Source organism: Triticum dicoccoides, chromosome 2B (genome assembly GCF_002162155.2).
Source record: "Triticum dicoccoides isolate Atlit2015 ecotype Zavitan chromosome 2B, WEW_v2.0, whole genome shotgun sequence".
NCBI lineage: Eukaryota > Viridiplantae > Streptophyta > Magnoliopsida > Poales > Poaceae > Triticum > Triticum dicoccoides.
In genome coordinates, this window is record NC_041383.1 from 212579312 (window position 1) to 212599998 (window position 20687).

Here is a 20687-nt window from a genome sequence, read left to right on the forward strand (position 1 = left end):
CCGGCGGGCAGCGTCGCTGGCACGGGAGGCGGGCGCGGGCGGCGGCGCGCGCTCGGGCCTGGGCGGGCCGACGCGGTGGGAGGAGAGAGAGGAGGCGCGGGGACACGTGGCGAGCCCTAGTTGGCTGTGGGGGACGGCGCGGACGTGTCCGGCGGCGGGGTGGACGCGTCCGGCGGCGGGAGGAGGAAGAGGCTAGGGTTAGGGTGGAATTCATCCGTGAATCTCGGGGAGGATGTCTTTATATAGGTAGAGGGAGCTAGGAGGGTCCAAATGGGGAGCGGTTTTCGCCTACACGATCGTGATTGAACGACCGAGAGCATGGAGGGTTTTTCGCTGGGTTAGTGGGCTGATTTGGAGGTCTATTGGGCTGCACACAAAAGAGGCCTTTGCGGTTCCCTGGTTAACCGTTGGAGTATCAAACGGACTCCAAATGACATGAAACTTGACAGGCGGTCTACCGGTGGTGTACCAGGGCCGCTTGGCAAACCATGGACCATTTCGAGAATGTTTAACACCCGCTCACAACAGGAGACAAAAGGGGAACACCAGAGGGCATAGGAGTGTCAGATTGCAAAATGGACAACGGGGAAAAGGCTCGGATGCATGAGACAAACATGTATGCAATGCAATGCACATGATAACATGATAAAAGGCAACACGCAAGCAAATGACATGGCAATAACGGCGAATAACTGGAAGACACCTGGCGCATCGAATCCGGGGTGTTACATGGTGGTGGATTGCCTCTTGGGCTGATGATGAACAGTACAAGGGAAGAATAGCCTCGCGAGGAGAGGTGTTCTTGAGCTGGTGTGGTGTTCTACTTGTTCTGGTTTTCGGTCCCTTTCTACTATGGTGGCTAGCCCTATTTATAGAGGCACTGGTTCTCTTCCCAAAATTTGAGCGGGAAGGGATCCAACAACGACCATTTTGAAAGGGGACAGCTAGTACAAGCTATCCTGACTAAAGGTGGTTGAGGGAGTCCTGGACTAGGGGGTGTCCGGATAGCCGGACTATCATCGTCAGCCGGACTCTAAGACTATGAAGATACAAGATTGAAGACTTCGTCCCGTGTCCGGATGGGACTTTCCTTGGCGTGGAAGGCAAGCTTGGCGATACGGATATGTAGATCTCCTACCATTGTAACCGACTCTGTGTAACCCTAGCCCTCTCCGGTGTCTATATAAACCGGAGAGTTTTAGTCCGTAGGACACACAACCATTACAACAATCATACCATAGGCTAGCTTCTAGGGTTTAGCCTCCTTGATCTCGTGGTAGATCCACTCTTGTACTACCCATATCATCAATATCAATCAAGCAGGAGTACGGTTTTACCTCCATCGAGAGGGCCCGAACCTGGGTAAAAACATCGTGTCCCTTGTCTCCTGTTACCATCCGCCTAGACGCACAGTTCGGGACCCCCTACCCGAGATCCACCGGTTTTGACACCGACATTGGTGCTTTCATTGAGAGTTCCTCTGTGTCGTCACCGATAGGCTCGATGGCTTCTTCAATCAACAGCAACGCCGTCCAGGCTGAGACTTTTCTCCCCGGAAAGACCTTCGTGTTCGGCGGCATCGCACTGCGGGCCAATTCACTTGGCAATCTGGAGCAGATCGAAAGCTACGCCCCTGGCCATCAGGTCAGATTTGGAAGCCTAAACTTCACGGCCGACATCCACGGGGACTTGATCTTCGACGGATTCGAGCCACAACCGAGCGTGCCGCACTGTCATGATGGGCATGATCTAGCTCTGCCGCCGGACAGTACCTTGGAGGCCGCACACGAATCCACTCCGACCCACAGCTCGGAGCCGACCGCGCAGATCGAGGACCGGTGGCTGGACACCGCCTCGGGAGCTGCAACTGCTACGGTGATGGAGCCAAATACTGACCTTGTCCCTTATAAAGCTCGTGACTCCGAGGTGCCGGACTCCTTGCTGGACTCCGAACCTCCTGCGCCCCTACCAATCGAATCCGATTGGGCGCCGATCATGGAGTTCACCGCTGCGGACATCTTTTAGCACTCGCCCTTTGGCGACATCCTGAACTCACTAAAGTATCTCTCGTTATCAGGAGAACCCTGGCCGGACTGCGGTCAGGATGGTTGGGATGCAGACGACAAAGAGATTCAAAGCCCACCCACCACCCACTTTGTAGCCACTGTCGACGATCTAACCGACATGCTAGACTACGACTCCGAAGACATTGATGGTATGGACGACGATGCCGGAGACGATCAAGAACCAGCGCCTACAGGGCACTGGAAGACCACCTCGTCATACGACATATACATGGTGGACACCCCAAAGGATGGGGACGGCGAAGAAGTAGCGAAGGCAGATTCCTCTAAGAAACAGCCCAAGCGCCGACGTCAGCGGCGCCGCTCTAAATCCCGCCACAGCAAGAATGGAGATTCCGGCACCGGATATAATAACACCCCAGAGAGTGCTGAAGACAACCCCCTCCAGCAAGATTCAGCACAAGAGGACGGGGAAGCCAGCCCTCAAGAGAGAGCGGCAGACGAGGAGATAGAGGATGACAATTACATGCCTCCCTCCGAAGACGAGGCAAGACTCAACGACGACAAATTTGTCGTGCCCGAGGACCCCGTCGAACAAGAGCGTTTTAAACGCAGGCTAATGGCCACGGTGAACAGCCTAAAGAAAAAACAGCAACAACTTCGAGCTGATCAAGACCTGCTGGCCGACAGATGGACCGAGGTCCTCGCGGCCGAAGAGTATGAACTCGAACGCCCCTCCAAAAGCTATCCAAAACGCAAGTTGCTCCCCCGACTAGAGGAGGAAGCATACAAACTTTTATCACCAGCGCACAATACGGCAGACCGACCACCTCATGGCCACGACAGAGAGGCATCTAGGCCCTCCGCCAGAACCGTACCCCAGCACTGCTCGAAAAGCGCGAAGCCACGGGGGAATGCGCCGGACTTGCGGGATATATTGGAGGACAAGGCAAGACAATCCAGATCCATCTACGGATCACGTGGGCGCCCCACGACCCACGACGACTACCGTCACGCTGGATACAGCAACTCCGGCCGGGCCGAACACAGTAGACAACGCTCTCTTGAGCTACGTCATGATATTGCTCAATATAGAGGCGCCGCACACCCACTATGCTTCACAGACAAAGTAATGGATCATCAAATCCCTGAAGGGTTTAAACCCGTGAACATTGAATCCTACGATGGCACAACAGACCCCGCGGTTTGGATCGAAGATTATCTCCTTCATATCCATATGGCCCGCGGCGATGATCTCCACGCCATCAAGTATCTCCCACTCAAGCTTAAAGGACCAGCTCGGCATTGGCTTAACAACTTGCCCGCAGAGTCAATTGGGTGTTGGGAGGACCTGGAAGCCACATTCCTCGACAACTTCCAGGGCACATATGTGCGACCACCAGACGCCGATGACCTAAGCCACATAATTCAGCAGCCATACAAATCGGCCAGATAGTTCTGGACACGGTTCTTAACAAAGAAAAATCAAATCGTCGACTGTCCGGATGCAGAGGCCCTCTGTCACAGCCCTAGAATATTGTTTGTAAATAGTTCCATCTTCATCCAGGCATCATATTTAAATTTCTGAAACATGAATTGAGGATTGTTGAAGCCTCAAAACTTTAATTAAAAGCAGGGCAAAAGAACCCTGGAAATTGCATTCAGTGTTTCCAAAATGGCCTTAATAATGTTGGTTATATTTGGCAAAGGTTTTTGCACCAAACCAAAAATAATGAGCATTTTGAGGAATATTTTGGGCACTGAATTTAAATCATTATTTTATTTGCATTTGGAATTATATTCATAACTTGTATAGAATATATTTCCAAATACCCTGAAACATTTTATGTGCTTTTGGAAAAGTCCATCAAGCAACATAAAAATATTCAGAGGAGTTACTGGCATTGTTTGAATTATTTTAAAATTCAAACAGTGGCAAAACAAATCTAATAAAATAAAACAGAACAGAAATAAAACAGAGCACCTCACCTGGACTCACCTGTCGCGGCCCAGCTGGCCAGCCCATCTGGCTGGCCCAGCCCAGCGCCCCCCCCCCCTGTCGTCTTCTTCCCCTCGCCCCAAAGCTGCTGCTGTCGCCGTGAGAAAGCGCCGCGCACGCACGCTCCACCTCCTGCTTCGCGCTGGAGGCTCAACCTCCTCCCTGTCCCCGCGCCTGGAGACGCCTCGACCCCCTCCATTCTCCTCCCCTCTTTCCTGGCTCTCCCCCTCGCTTGCCGCAGCCATGGCCGAACGCCACCATCGCCACCGACGCCGTTCGCCGCGGCCACAGCCACCGCCCCGCCTCGCCGACGCTCCGGAAAGCTCCGCCTCGTCTCCCTCTTCATCCTCACCCAGACGAAAGGCGCCGGAAGCCCTGGATGCCGCTAGCTCCGCCGTTCCCCTCCTCGGCCACCGAGGATCGCTGTCGTCAAATTCATCGCCGTTCGGCCTTCCCCGAGCTCGCCGTCCACCTCTACGGGATCCACGTGAGCTCCACTCCGTTTCCCCTCCTTCGTTTTGCTCGTTCCCGTGCTGTAGCACCCCCGCCCACATTCCCGAGCACCGCCGTCCGCCATGGCCGCGTAGCTCTCCTGACCTGAGCCCCTCTGCTCGAACCCATGGCACCAGCGTGCTTCTGGTGGCCCGCGGATGCCATCTGGACCATCAGCTCCTCCCCTAGCGCGCCGCAGTCCCAACCCCGCACATGGCCGAACTCCGGCCACCGCGGAAGTGCTCGCCGCCGTCGTCTCCGGCCACCCCACGGCCCCTCGTGCAGCCAGCTAGGTGCGGCCGTGTACGGGCTACCTTCTGGTGGCCTTCGCGCGTCCAGCCGCCGCCCGTAGCGCAACCCCGGTGAACATCCGCCGCGTCTCGGGTCGCCGTCGGCCGAACTCTGGTGGCCAGTGACGTGGCGCTGTCATTAGCCACTAATGACGCACTAACCAACCCCCTAGGCCACTGACAGTGGGCCCCACCCCTGGTCAAACCCCAGTCAGCGCTGGGTTTGACCGGGATTAGGTCCTGTGTCACTGACGTGTGGCCCCCACACGTCAGGTTTGACCCGAGCCAGCCCAGTTGACCCTGCTGAGGTCACAGTGACGTGGTGCTGACGCCATAATTCATTTCTGGATTTATTATTATTCAGGAAATTTCAGAAAATGCCCTAAACTTCAATAAATCATAGAAAATTAACCGTAACTCCAAATTAAATAATTTATATATGAAAAATTATCAGAAAAATTCAAGGAATCCATCTGTACCATTTTCATGCATGTTAGAACAACTTATAGCTGCTGTTTAGCATAAATCATATAAATGGCATCTGAATAATCACATATGGAGTTTGAATTTGAATCTTATATTCAAACCAACTTCATTTAATCTGTTGCTAGTTGCATTAGCTCAAAACACATTCATATTGCCATGTCATGAGCATGCATCATATTGTGCATTGCATTGATTGTATTTCTTCTTTGTTGCCGGTATCTGTTCCCTCCCGGTAGAGGATGTTCCGACGTTGTGATCGTTGACACTGATGAAGACTCAATGTTAGCTTCAGAAGTGCCAGGCAAGCAAAACCCCCTTGTTCATTCCGATACAATCCCACTCTCTCGCTCCTGCTCTCTTTTACTGCATTAGGACAACAACGATTCATCTGTTACCTGCTGGGGTAGCTGAACCCCTCTATCCTTTGCATGACCTGTCATTGCCACAGTAAATAGATGAAACCCACTAGCATGAGTAGGAGTTGTTTGAGCCCTGTTGTGCCTACTCATTCATGCTTGTTTGTCATGCCTGCTACTGGTTAGAGTCGAGTCAGGTCTAATTCATCCGAGATGAATCAGAGGTGTGTGAACATGTCCTACAGTGTGTGAGCTAAGCGTGTGAACACGATTTGGTAAAGGTAGCGGTGAGAGGCCATGTAGGAGTACATGGTGGGTTGTCTCATTGCAGCCGTCCTCAGGAACTGAGTTCTGTGTTTGTGATCCATGATTCAGCTACTACCATACATTGGGCCCTGAAATATGACCCCGCTCGACTTCTTATTCACCCTTGTCCTCTGTCCAGGAGTTGCAAGTAGTTTCTGGTGCTTGTAGTATGCTGGAGGCCGTGGACAGCGCTGACCGTAGGGGTGGGCTGTGATGCGGTAGGCACGTGGCCGGGTATACCGGGCGCCCGTTTGGTGTCACAGAACCCTGTTCACATCGTTTGGGGCTGTGAGCGAAACTCCGGCCGGATCTCCTCATGGATGGAACCCGAATAGGCGATAAACCTGGACTAGAGACTTGAGTGTTTAGGTAGGTCGTGGTCTACACCCACGTCGGCTTTCGCTTGAAGTCTGCCGAGCACATGTCGTGTGCAGACGCTAAGTGGTGGAAACATGTATGAAGAAGTACACCCCTGCAGGGTTAACATCATCTATTTGAATAGCCATGTCCACGGTAAAGGACTTCTGGGTTGCTTATATCAATTCATAGACAAGTGAAAGTGGATACTCTAAAATACGCAAGATAAGCGTGAGTTCTATGGATGGCGTTCTCGTAGGGAGACGGGAGCGGATCCATAGTGGTGTATTGATATGGTGAATATGTGGACTTGTGTGCACCACCTCAAAAGAGTTACTTGCAGTCGTAGTTCAGGATAGCCACCGAGTCAAAGCTGGCTTGCTGCAGTTAAACCCCACCATCCCCTTTGTTGATAATGATGCATTTGTAGATAGTTCTGATGTAAGTCCTGCTGGGTACATTTGTACTCACGTTTGCCTATTTTATGTTTTTGCAGAGAGACTTCGGTCTCGCTAGTAGTATCGCGTGGACTTCGACGTTTAGCTTGTTACCTCAGCTATGATCTTGTGCCTCGGCAGGATCTGATAGATAGTCAGGCTTTTCAGCCTTTTTCATTTATAGATGTCTATACTCAGACATGATAGCTTCCGCTTGTGCTTTGACTTGTATGCTCTGAATGTTGGGTCGTGAGACCCCTGTTTGTAATATCTCGCTCCTCGGAGCCTATTGATAAATACCTGAGTTATAGAGTCATGTTGTGATGCCATGTTGTATTTGCACATATCGAGCATATTGTGTGTATGTTATTGAAATGCTTGGTATGTGTGGGATCTGACCATCTAGTTGTTTATCCTTAGTAGCCTCTCTTACCGGGAAATGTCTCCTAGTGTTTCCACCGAGCCATAGTAGCTTGCTACTGCTCCAGAACACTTAGGCTGGCCGGCATGTGTCCTTCTTCGTTCCTGTGTCTGTCCCTTCGGGGAAATGTCACGCGATGAATACCGGAGTCCTGTTAGCCCGCTACAGCCCGGTTCACCGGAGTCCTGCTAGCTCAGTGCTACAGCCTGGATTCACTCGCTGATGACCGACACGTTCGATGCTGGGTCATGGATGCCTGTCCCTGTAAGTCTGTGCCACTTTGGGTTTACGACTAGCCATGTCAGCCCGGGCTCCTTATCATATGGATGCTAGCGACACTATCATATACGTGTGCCAAAAGGCGCAAACGGTCCAGGGCAAAGGTAAGGCGACACCCGTGGAAATACCGTGCGTGAGGCCGCAAAGTGATATGAGGTGTTACATGCTAGATCGATGTGGCATTGAGTCGGGGTCCTGACAGCGTTGGTATCAGAGCTTGACTGCCTGTAGGATTACCAAGCCAAACTGGTCGAAGTTGAGTCTAGAAATTCTTTAGTTATGTAAGGGAATTGATTGTGGGATGGAACGTAAGGCTCTTTTTACTCCTTATACCTTATGCCTTCTGATCTGAGTCATCTTATCTTTCCTGCGGGGATTAAGAACTAGGCTATCTCTTCTTTCTATTAGGATCACGTGTTACTAATCCGTAGACTTATAGATTGTTGGACTTAAGCCTCGTTTCAGTTCCTACTACTTCTGTATGTTAATTATTGATCTCGAGACCTTGATATTGTGCTTCTGAGTGGTTATGCCACCATTTTTGTGAATGTCTCAAATCTTTTCTGAGCATTTACAGCCGTTATGCTGTCCGAGTCATCCCAGGTTTCTAAATAGTTTGAAGCAATTTGCAAATTCCTTCCTCCCGCTTCGATGTTCCTTTGGGCCAGATTAACCACACTAATCGGTGTGTTGAGGTAATTATTGCCTCAACATATATGTTGGAATTATTATTATGACCCTAAGTGCTTAGGGGATCATCTAGTGGTCTAGCCATGATTTGTGTCCTAGTGTGAAGATTCTGGCCCTTATTATTGAAAGCATCCTGTGATGCCATTTAGTTAGTAGGTATTCTATTCCTGGGTTCTTAAACCCGATATTCACCCTACTTACATCATGTTGATAGTGTTGCTAGTTCCTTTAGTATATTAGTAACCTTTGCGATAGTCCTCGAGGTCCGTGGTATATCGTTCTTCCAAATACCATGAACCATTATGGCAGAAGTTTGTTGGATCAAAAGATCACAACAGGCCCTCTATGAGTTCTCCATGCTATATTGTGACTCTGCCAGCTCAACCTTTCTGCATGGGTTATCCGGAAGAATTATGTTGAACTTTGTTCGGCATACCAACCCATGTATCCACAACTCAGAAAGTTATATGTTCCTTTGAGTTGTCCCTCTTTAGTTGTCTATTGACCTTCGTCTATCAATTGATAGTCAAGAGTATGCGTGCGTTCGTTTATCGATGCCTATTACTCTTGTGGTCCGTCAAGCCATTCTATCACGGAATGACTAGGAGAAACAAACTCCAGTACCTCTTCCCTATCCAGGATTGGGTCAAAGAAGTTGTGCTCCGCAGATCAAATTGCTAATCCAGCTTTTGTTCTGCTCTACCTTGGAGTATTACATATTTTATATCGAGATTGTTATAGGAATTGCACACCATCCTATGAAATCTTGGTACAGTGATACTTCTTGCCATCATTGTTCATTCCTCGGTTCCTGTGTTATTGTAACCGGAATGCCGACAAATGAATCATGGCGTGTGAAATCAATATTGCTAGCAACTCTGTTGCTTGGTAGTTAAATGGGCGATAACCTCATTCTTAGCGTGTTGATTATTGAATCGTCACCCTAAGATTGATTGTGCTACCTAGTCCCTATTTCTGGTGCACTCCTCGGCCAATGAGTTAGGAATTATTTCAAGTCCTCACTCATTTGATCATGTCGTCTTGCCCTCAAAAGCAAGATTGTTCTCGAGCTTAGTAACATACGGGTGGTTCGTGACTTTCCAAATATCTTCTTGGAAGTGTTATCGGGTTGTTTCCTGACTGTTATGTTGAGCTCGTGATCAAGTTGGTTTCTGGAGAACCACCCTTTCTCCAAGAATCTGTGTTGGATATCCCTGAGATAGTTGGTTAAGCTAGACAACAACTTGGAGAATTGGAAGATAAAAGCTTGCCTAACTTAGTTCGTTCCAAAGGGATATTCTTGTGTAGTGTGTGTTGAAGAAAGATGATATCTTCAACGATTGGTCCTTGTGATCAGTTGCTGGACCTATTGTCTTATCAATCCTTTGATTTGAGTGTGGGCTATCGTCAAATCAAATCAGTACCAACGATGCTCGTAATGTTGTCTTATTCGTGGCTGATCCCTCGAGCATACACCATTACATCTTTGGTCTGACCAATGCTATCACCGTGTTCACTTAACTATGGAATTCCTTTTAAAAGGAAACCTAGATGAATTGTTGTTGAGCCCATTGACAACATCCTTATCTCCTCCATGATTTTGTTGAACATTAAGCTAGTGTTGGAAACTTTTGAAAGCATTTGTTCATGCTAGCTCATGAAGCATATGTTTGGATAAAGGTAGTGACTTCCTTTAATTCATGTGCATCTGATGCAAGTTGCCGCCGTGGATTCGAGAAAGTCAATGTTGCTTTCTTTGGAATCATTCCAATTCAGTCATGCACACGTGCGAAGAATTGTGTGGTTTGAAGACTTGCAACCTTCAATCTATATGTATCCCTAGCACACCAAGCCACTGATTGATTTGTTCAAGGAGAAGGAGTTCCTTCATAAGAGCTAATCCGGACTTATGTAAGGACTTCGATACCCTCGTTGATGGTTCCCCCTCCTAAACTCGGTAGTGTTTTATTATAAGACTACTATGTGGTCATGCTTGTCTGGGACAGCGTGTTCACATGTGTGTAGCAGAACCAGCTCATGTTTTGGAGCTTACTATCGTAGTTCATTCCCCGAGAATCTCGCAACGTCATCTCGTCGATTTGTGTTGCAAACTTTCGTTTTTCTTCCTAGACTCGATGAGTCTGGAATATCCTGACGCCAACCAGATCTGAATCTCAAGCAGATGTAATGGTTGGAACATTTCCCAAGAACTATATATTGGTCTCTCGATAACCGGTAAGGTGGATGTCGTGGCCAACACACTCATCCAGTAGACCTATTATTATAGTATCTTATTTAAGGAAGTTGGCCACCTTCCCATAAGGACTTCGTAGGATTTACTCCCTAGTTGTGCCTTATGATTTTTTTGTCTTTCCGAAGTCCGACCTTTACTCGATGTTCTAGATACCAGACCATTTCTATGAATGGGTTACACTAGCACATCAAGGAGAACATTAGAAGCGGAGTGCTAAATGTCTCTCGGTCGATCATCCAGATTTTGTTCCTTGGCTTCGCTAAGGTGTAATCTGAGAAGGTGTTATCTTCCTTTGCGTCTGCATCATCCATCATTAGCCATCATGGTAGTATGTTGTGTTGCCAGGATCCTTGACACGGATATTGGTAAAATCCTGATGAATATGGAAATGCTCAAGTTCTTGAGAGCACGCACAAGCGCTAGGTGTTATCATCGACACTAACTGGAGTGCTCTCAGTTTCCTCGGCAATGCTATAACCATTCCAATAGTGGAATAACTCTCTATTGTTGAGCCTCTCCCAAGTTACTAGAATCATTCCCAGCATTTGCATTTTGTTCCCAGCTTGCACCGCCAATGTGCCATTCTACCATGGGTCCCTTCCATTTCCGGTGATAAACAAAAATCATCCATTGCGTTGTCTTCAACAAGGTAATCCACATCATCCAAGTCCGAGTATGCCATTCTACTGACCCCCTCCAAACGATCGGTCGAGAATTGCCTTAGGTTGGTCTAAAGAGTCTCAATGATCTCTGAATCAAAGGTAATTCTTTTTGCCACTTAAGGGGATATTTCTATGAGTCACCTTCCCTAAGGTGCATCGTTATGGTATTATGGAAACTCAACTCCTCGCTACGTTGACAACCGTTCACCACCCTCTTAGGTGTGGAATTGTGGTCTACCTAGTGAACCTTCGTCATCTGCTTCACTCCATTCCTATAGATGTGTGCTTCGCCTCTCAGCTCGAGAGATGTTGCTATGTCTCATTCCGTGAGTTAATCCTGAGTTGTTCGACCTTTGAGAAGAACCATCCTTTTAGGGTCTTTCCTTTCCTCTCATTGTCATGTTAGTTGGAGTTCTCAGACCAAGACTTCAAGACAATAATGGTGATTGAATCAACGTTCATTTGAAGTGCAACTGGATCGTGAAGATTATACTAGTTTGCGTTTCCCCTTCACCTTACCCTACACTTGAATCTCGGGTCGAGATTCTTGTTTAGTGGGGGTGAGTTGTCACAGCCCTAGAATATTGTTTGTAAATAGTTCCATCTTCATCCAGGCATCATATTTAAATTTCTGAAACATGAATTGAGGATTGTTGAAGCCTCAAAACTTTAATTAAAAGCAGGGCAAAAGAACCCTGGAAATTGCATTCAGTGTTTCCAAAATGGCCTTAATAATGTTGGTTATATTTGGCAAAGGTTTTTGCACCAAACCAAAAATAATGAGCATTTTGAGGAATATTTTGGGCACTGAATTTAAATCATTATTTTATTTGCATTTGGAATTATATTCATAACTTGTATAGAATATATTTCCAAATACCCTGAAACATTTTATGTGCTTTTGGAAAAGTCCATCAAGCAACATAAAAATATTCAGAGGAGTTACTGGCATTGTTTGAATTATTTTAAAATTCAAACAGTGGCAAAACAAATCTAATAAAATAAAACAGAACAGAAATAAAACAGAGCACCTCACCTGGACTCACCTGTCGCGGCCCAGCTGGCCTAGCCCAGCGCCCCCCCTGTCGTCTTCTTCCCCTCGCCCCAAAGCTGCTGCTGTCGCCGTGAGAAAGCGCCGCGCACGCACGCTCCACCTCCTGCTTCGCGCTGGAGGCTCAACCTCCTCCCTGTCCCCGCGCCTGGAGACGCCTCGACCCCCTCCATTCTCCCCCCCTCTTTCCTGGCTCTCCCCCTCGCTTGCCGCAGCCATGGCCGAACGCCACCATCGCCACCGACGCCGTTCGCCGCGGCCACAGCCACCGCCCCGCCTCGCCGACGCTCCAGAAAGCTCCGCCTCGTCTCCCTCTTCATCCTCACCCAGATGAAAGGCGCCGGAAGCCCTGGATGCCGCTAGCTCCGCCGTTCCCCTCCTCGGCCACCGAGGATCGCCGTCGTCAAATTCGTCGCCGTTCGGCCTTCCCCGAGCTCGCCGTCCACCTCTACGGGATCCACGTGAGCTCCACTCCATTTCCCCTCCTTCGTTTTGCTCGTTCCCGTGCCGTAGCACCCCCGCCCACATTCCCGAGCACTGCCGTCCGCCATGGCCGCGTAGCTCTCCTGACCTGAGCCCCTCTGCTCGAACCCGTGGCACCAGCGTGCTTCTGGTGGCCCGCGGATGCCATCTGGACCATCAGCTCCTCCCCTAGCGCGCCGCAGCCCCAACCCCGCACATGGCCGAACTCCGGCCACCGCGGAAGTGCTCGCCGCCGTCGTCTCCGGCCACCCCGCGGCCCCTCGTGCAGCCAGCTAGGTGCGGCCGTGTACGGGCTACCTTCTGGTGGCCTTCGCGCGTCCAGCCGCCGCCCGTAGCGCAACCCCGGTGAACATCCGCCGCGTCTCGGGTCGCCGCCGGCCGAACTCCGGTGGCCAGTGACGTGGCGCTGTCATTAGCCACTAATGACGCACTAACCAACCCCCTAGGCCACTGACAGTGGGCCCCACCCCTGGTCAAACCCCAGTCAGCGCTGGGTTTGACCGGGATTAGGTCCTGTGTCACTGACGTGTGGCCCCCACATGTCAGGTTTGACCCGAGCCAGCCCAGTTGACCCTGCTGACGTCACAGTGACGTGGTGCTGACGCCATAATTCATTTCTGGATTTATTATTATTCAGGAAATTTCAGAAAATGCCCTAAACTTCAATAAATCATAGAAAATTAACCGTAACTCCAAATTAAATAATTTATATATGAAAAATTATCAGAAAAATTCAAGGAATCCATCTGTACCATTTTCATGAATGTTAGAACAACTTATAGCTGCTGTTTAGCATAAATCATATAAATGGCATCTGAATAATCACATATGGAGTTTGAATTTGAATCTTATATTCAAACCAACTTCATTTAATCTGTTGCTAGTTGCATTAGCTCAAAACACATTCATATTGCCATGTCATGAGCATGCATCATATTGTGCATTGCATTGATTGTATTTCTTCTTTGTTGCCGGTATCTGTTCCCTCCCGGTAGAGGATGTTCCGACGTTGTGATCGTTGACACTGATGAAGACTCAATGTTAGCTTCAGAAGTGCCAGGCAAGCAAAACCCCCTTGTTCATTCCGATACAATCCCACTCTCTCGCTCCTGCTCTCTTTTACTGCATTAGGACAACAACGATTCATCTGTTACCTGCTGCGGTAGCTGAACCCCTCTATCCTTTGCATGACCTGTCATTGCCACAGTAAATAGATGAAACCCACTAGCATGAGTAGGAGTTGTTTGAGCCCTGTTGTGCCTACTCATTCATGCTTGTTTGTCATGCCTGCTACTGCTTAGAGTCGAGTCAGGTCTGATTCATCCGGGATGAATCAGAGGTGTGTGAACATGTCCTACGGTGTGTGAGCTAAGCGTGTGAACACGATTTGGTAAAGGTAGCGGTGAGAGGCCATGTAGGAGTACATGGTGGGTTGTCTCATTGCAGCCGTCCTCAGGAACTGAGTTCTGTGTTTGTGATCCATGATTCAGCTACTACCATACATTGGACCCTGAAATATGACCCCGCTCGACTTCTTATTCACCCTTGTCCTCTGTCCAGGAGTTGCAAGTAGTTTCTGGTGCTTGTAGTATGCTGGAGGCCGTGGACAGTCCTGACCGTAGGGGTGGGCTGTGATGCGGTAGGCACGTGGCCGGGTATACCGGGCGCCCGTTTGGTGTCACGGAACCCTGTTCACATCGTTTGGGGCTGTGAGCGAAACTCCGGCCAGATCTCCTCATGGATGGAACCCGAATAGGCGATAAACCTGGACTAGAGACTTGAGTGTTTAGGTAGGTCGTGGTCTACACCCACGTCGGCTTTCGCTTGAAGTCTGCCGAGCACATGTCGTGTGCAGACGCTAAGTGGTGGAAACATGTATGAAGAAGTACACCCCTGCAGGGTTAACATCATCTATTCGAATAGCCGTGTCCACGGTAAAGGACTTCTGGGTTGCTTATATCAGTTCATAGACAAGTGAAAGTGGATACTCTAAAATACGCAAGATAAGCGTGAGTGCTATGGATGGCGTTCTCGTAGGGAGACGGGAGCGGATCCATAGTGGTGTATTGATATGGTGAATATGTGGACTCGTGTGCGCCACCTCAAAAGAGTTACTTGCAGTCGTAGTTCAGGATAGCCACTGAGTCAAAGCTGGCTTGCTGCAGTTAAACCCCACCATCCCCTTTGTTGATAATGATGCATTTGTAGATAGTTCTGATGTAAGTATTGCTGGGTACATTTGTACTCACGTTTGCCTATTTTATGTTTTTGCAGAGAGACTTCGGTCTCGCTAGTAGTATCGCGTGGACTTCGACGTTTAGCTTGTTACCTCAGCTACGATCTTGTGCCTCGGCAGGATCTGATAGATAGTCAGGCTTTTCAGCCTTTTTCATTTATAGATGTCTGTACTCAGACATGATAGCTTCCGCTTGTGCTTTGACTTGTATGCTCTGAATGTTGGGTCGTGAGACCCCTGTTTGTAATATCTCGCTCCTCGGAGCCTATTGATAAATACCTGAGTTATAGAGTCATGTTGTGATGCCATGTTGTATTTGCACATATCGAGCATATTGTGTGTATGTTATTGAAATGCTTGGTATGTGTGGGATCTGACCATCTAGTTGTTTATCCTTAGTAGCCTCTCTTACCGGGAAATGTCTCCTAGTGTTTCCACCGAGCCATGGTAGCTTGCTACTACTCCGGAACACTTAGGCTGGCCGGCATGTGTCCTTCTTCGTTCCTGTGTCTGTCCCTTCGGGGAAATGTCACGCGATGAATACCGGAGTCCTGTTAGCCCGCTACAGCCCGGTTCACCGGAGTCCTGCTAGCTCAGTGCTACAGCCTGGATTCACTCGCTGATGACCGACACGTTCGATGCTGGGTCATGGATGCCTGTCCCTGTAAGTCTGTGCCACTTTGGGTTTACGACTAGCCATGTCAGCCCGGGCTCCTTATCATATGGATGCTAGCGACACTATCATATACGTGTGCCAAAAGGCGCAAACGGTCCAGGGCAAAGGTAAGGCGACACCCGTGGAAATACCGTGCGTGAGGCCGCAAAGTGATATGAGGTGTTACATGCTAGATCGATGTGGCATTGAGTCGGGGTCCTGACACCCTCGCAGCCTTCAAACATAACATCCGCGACGAGTGGCTGGCCCGGCACCTAGGACAGGAAAAGCCGAAATCCATGGCAGCCCTCACATCACTCATGACCCGCTTCTGTGCGGGAGAGGACAGCTGGCTAGCTCGCAGTAACAACCTCAGCAAAAATTCTGGCAGTCCGGACAACAAGGACCACAATGGCAGGTTGCGTCACAACAAAAACAAACGCCGCGTTAACGGCGACAACACTGAGTATACAGCAGTCAACGCCGGATTCAGAGGCTCTAAACCCGGTCAGCAGAAAAAGCCATTCAAAAGAACTACTCCGGGTCCGTCCAATTTTGACCAAATACTCGACCGCTCTTGCCAGATACATGGCACCCCCGAAAAGTTAGCTAATCACACCAACAGAGAGTGTTGGGTATTTAAGCAGGCGGGCAAGTTAATTGCCGAAAACAATGACAAGGGGCTGCATAGCGATGACGAGGAAGAGACCCGGCCGCCGAACAATAGAGGACAGAAGGGTTTTCCCCCACAAGTGCGGACGGTAAACATGATATACGCAACCCACATACCCAAGAGGGAGCGGAAGCGTGCACTTAGGGATGTGTATGCGATGGAGCCAGTCGCCCCGAAGTTCAACCCATGGTCCTCTTGCCCGATCACTTTCGATCGAAGGGACCACCCTACCATTATCCGCCATGGTGGATTCTCCGCATTGGTTTTAGACCCAATCGTCGATGGATTTCACCTCACTAGAGTCCTTATGGACGGCGGCAGCAGCCTGAACCTGCTTTATCAGGATACAGTGCGCAAGATGGGCATAGACCCCTCAAGGATTAAACCTACAAAGACGACCTTCAAAGGCGTCATACCAGGTGTTGAGGCCAATTGTACAGGCTTAGTCACACTGGAAGTGGTCTTCGGATCCCCGGATAATTTCCGAAGCGAGGAGTTAATATTCGACATAGTCCCGTTCCGCAGTGGCTATCACGCTCTGCTCGGACGAACCGCGTTTGCAAAATTCAACACGGTGCCGCATTACGCATACCTCAAGCTCAAGATGCCAGGCCCTCGTGGAGTCATCACGGTCAACGGAAACACCGAACGCTCCCTCCGAACGGAGGAACACACAGCGGCTCTCGCGGTAGAAGTACAGAGCAGCCTCTTAAGGAAATTCTCGAGTCCGGCCGTTAAACGACCGGACATGGCCAAACGCGCCCGGAGCAACATACATCAAGACCACCTGGCACGTTCTGAGCATGCGTAGCAATGCGGCCCCAACCCCAGCCCTCGCATAATTACAAGACTAGCCCTTCGCGTACATCATTACGCTTTGGAGATACCATGGGCATAGGGGGAGGGGCACGACCACGACAGGCCCAGAGTGCGGCTTAACCACACCAGGGGCTCCCAAGTGTGTCACTCTTTTTTCTTCTTTTTTTTCCACAGGACTCCATTCACCAGAGGCCCTGTCCGGCAGCAGATCTGCTGAACTCACGATGCAACAGCCAGGGAGGGACAATGGCTACGACGAACACCCAGGTGGTCTCCATTATGAGCATTAAATCTGTTTAATACACCATTCCACAGCCTACCCCTAGAGGGAGACACTTTTAATAGTCCAATCCTTGCTTACCACACTATTTGTATCGTTCTGCACCCGTGGCAGAATTCCTTGAATAAACAATGCATCACTTTTTTTTATATAATTGCATTCCTCTTTTTATATGTTCAATTATGACATCTTGCATCTGTACACTTTGGTACGGCCGAATACACCAGGGGCTTATGTTCCCCGCATTATGGTGTGATAAGTCCGAACACTTTCACAAGTGCGACACCCCGAACTTATAGCACTATATGCATCGGCTCTAAATCATGTCTTTGGTCAATAGTTGGGTTTGCCCGGCTCCCATGTTTTGGTACCTTACGTTCTGTTCTATCGGCTAAGGTAGCACTGGGAGAACCATTGCGATTGCGCCCCGGTTGAGCTGGGCGAGCGCCTCAGTGGAGAAAGCTAAAACTGACTGTCATGATAAGGCAAGAGCCGGTCGCTGTTCGAGAGGCCTTTTCGAGTCCCTAAAGACTTATGCCGCTTAGAGCGAGGAACCGGCTGTGTCCGGCCAAGGCGTGGATAGCGCCCTGAATTCGGTCTTCCGAACACTAGGGGCTTCGCCGATATTTAAAATTATGGAGTTATATGGCTAAGTGAGAGTGTTCAAGCATTATAAGTCCGGTTGCCTTGTTCGTTGTGTTGAGCGCCTCCCTAGATGGACCCATAAATGGGAACAAGAGCGCTCAAGTTTATCCTGAACACCCCAGCACTCGTGGCATGGGGGCTGAAGCCAACGACTTGCCATCTCTCAGATTTGATAAACGGCCACACAGAAGGTAATATTTTATATTAATAAGCGTTGCTTAGCGCATATGAACAAAGTTTTCAGTGCACAGGATAACACACTGCGAGTCTACTCAAAAATTACATCTTTGGGGCACACATCCGCAATCTTGCGGGCACCCTTCAGGACACTCTTATAGTACATCTTGGGCGTATGATACTCCTTGCCCGCCGGCGGCGCATCCGTGATAAGCCTCTTGGCATCCAGCCTGCCCCAGTGCACCTTTGCGCGGGCAAGGGCCCGACGGGCACCTTCAATGCAGGCGGAGCGCTTGATGACTTCCACCCAGGGGCACGCATCCACCAGCCGCCGCACGAGGCCGAAGTAGCTCCCAGGCATGGCCTCTTCAGGCCACAACCGGACTATAAGGCCCTTCATGGCCTGCTCGGCTACCTTGTGGAGCTCGACCAGCTGCTTCAGCTGGTCGCTAAGGGGCACCGGATGTCCGGCCTCAGCATACTGAGACCAGAAGAACTTCTCCGTTGAGCTCCCCTCCTCGGCCCGGTAGAATGCGGCGGCATCGGACACGCTGCGAGGCAAATCTGCAAACGCCCCTGGAGAGCTCCGAATTCGGGTAAGTAACATGTAATTTACATTCACATGCTTGCTTTGCATGAAAAATGCCTTACCCGCTGCTATTTTCTTCACCGCCTCAATCTCTTGGAGGGCCTTATGGGCCTCGGCCTTAGCGGCTTTGGCACTTTCAAGAGCCGAGGCAAGCTCAGACTCTCGAGTCTTCGAGTCACGCTCCAAACTCTCATGCTTTTCCATGAGAGACTGGAGCTCTTGCCGCACCTCTGCCACCCGCGCCTCCTGCTTCTCTCGCTCCTCTTGTTCCGCGGCCGCATTGCGTTCAGCCACGGACACGGCAACCTTCAGGGTCGCCACCTCGTTCGTGGCCCCTGCAGTACCCACGTTATCCTTGTTATTTCTATTGCAACCAAAATCCTTTTCTGTAAGGTACAAATTTAATGCGGTGTTACTCACCTTCTTTGTCCTCGAGTTGCTTCTTGGCAAGGCCGAGCTCGTGCTCGGACCGCTCGAGGTCCTGCTTCAAAGCACCAACCTCCGCAGTCAGTGCGGCAGAGGTCAGCAGCGCAGCCTGCAAACCCATATTGACATAATTTTTAGCACTCCTGCGTATATATTTTCTAGATCCTCAGTCCGGCTTTTCTTTCCGAACACCGAACCGAGCATCAGGGGCTACTGTCTATGCGGTATTACATTACATATTTTAAAACTTCTTACCTCAAAGCCTGTTAGAAGGCTGCTGCAGGCTTTGGTCAGCCCGCTCTTGGCGAGCTGAACCTTCTGAATCACCGCACTCATGATAGTGCGGTGTTCTTCCTCGATGGAAGCGCTATTGAGCGCCTCCAACAAGTTGTTCGGCGCCTCCGGTTGGACGGAGGCTGCCGGTGTCATGGTCTTGCCCTTCTTACGAGGGGGCCGCCTGCCGGACTCCGGAACCACTACGGGTTCCGGCATGGAGTCCGGTGCAAAGTCCGGGAGGCTGCCTTGTGGCACCTCCGGAGCCTCCTCCTGATGGGTCCCCTCCTGGGATCCCACCTCGGCGTCCTCAGCGTCGCGAGAGGTAGAGGCAGTCGGAATGGAATCTACATCCGACGAAGCCAAGGACCCGCTTGATGAAGCGGGAAGATCATCCTCGGCCGGACTACAGGTAGTGTGCGGCATTAGAAGGACACTACGTGACACAAAATTATAAATCATTCAGGAATCCGGATACTTACGATCTTGCCAGAGGCTTGGCCCTTGAGGGCCACCCTTCGTCGCCGACATTGGCGTTGGCGGAGCTGTCCGGAGGAAGGGTCCTTCCCCTCTTGGACCCTTCAGCCTCCCCCGTTGGGGAAGCCTTCCTCTTCCTCTCTCCCCCCTCCTGGGGAGAGTCCTCTTTCTCCTCCTCGTCTTCGGGGGAGGAGTCCGCCTCGGAGGCATCGGACGATGAGTCCGATACCACCTGGCACCGGGAACTCTTTCGGGTTCCTGTGGCCTTCTTCTTGGCCTTCTTCTCCGGCACCTCGTAAAGGGCCGGAACCAGCAGCCCCGTCAAACGGGTGTCCACTGGGTCTTCGGGAAGGGGAGCCGGACAGTCTACCTGTCCTGACGTCCTCTGCCAGTCCTGTTAAAGGCATTGGGAGTTTTAAATCCCACATAGAGTCAAACTATGAAAGAAAATAAGTGTCCCATAGAGGATAGCAAAGCTTACCTCGCCGGCCGGGCGCTTGGTGCTGAATCCGCGGTCTTCCGTCGCGGATGCGGGGGCTTCTCCGCCCTTGAACAGCACCCTCCAGGCAGCTTCGTACGTCGTGTCGGAGAGCCTTCTTAGGGTCCGGTGTTGTGCCGGATCGAACTCCCACAAATTGAAGGCCCGCTGTTGGCAGGGGAGAATCCAGCGGACGAGCATGACCTGGATCACATTGACAAGCCTAAGCTTCTTGTTCACCAAGGTCTGGAGACAGGACTGGAGTCCTGTCAGCTCCTCCGAACTGCCCCATAGCAAGCCCTTCTCTTTCCAGGAGGTGAGCTGCATAGGGATACCAGATCTGAACTCGGGGGCCGCTGCCCATTTAGGGTC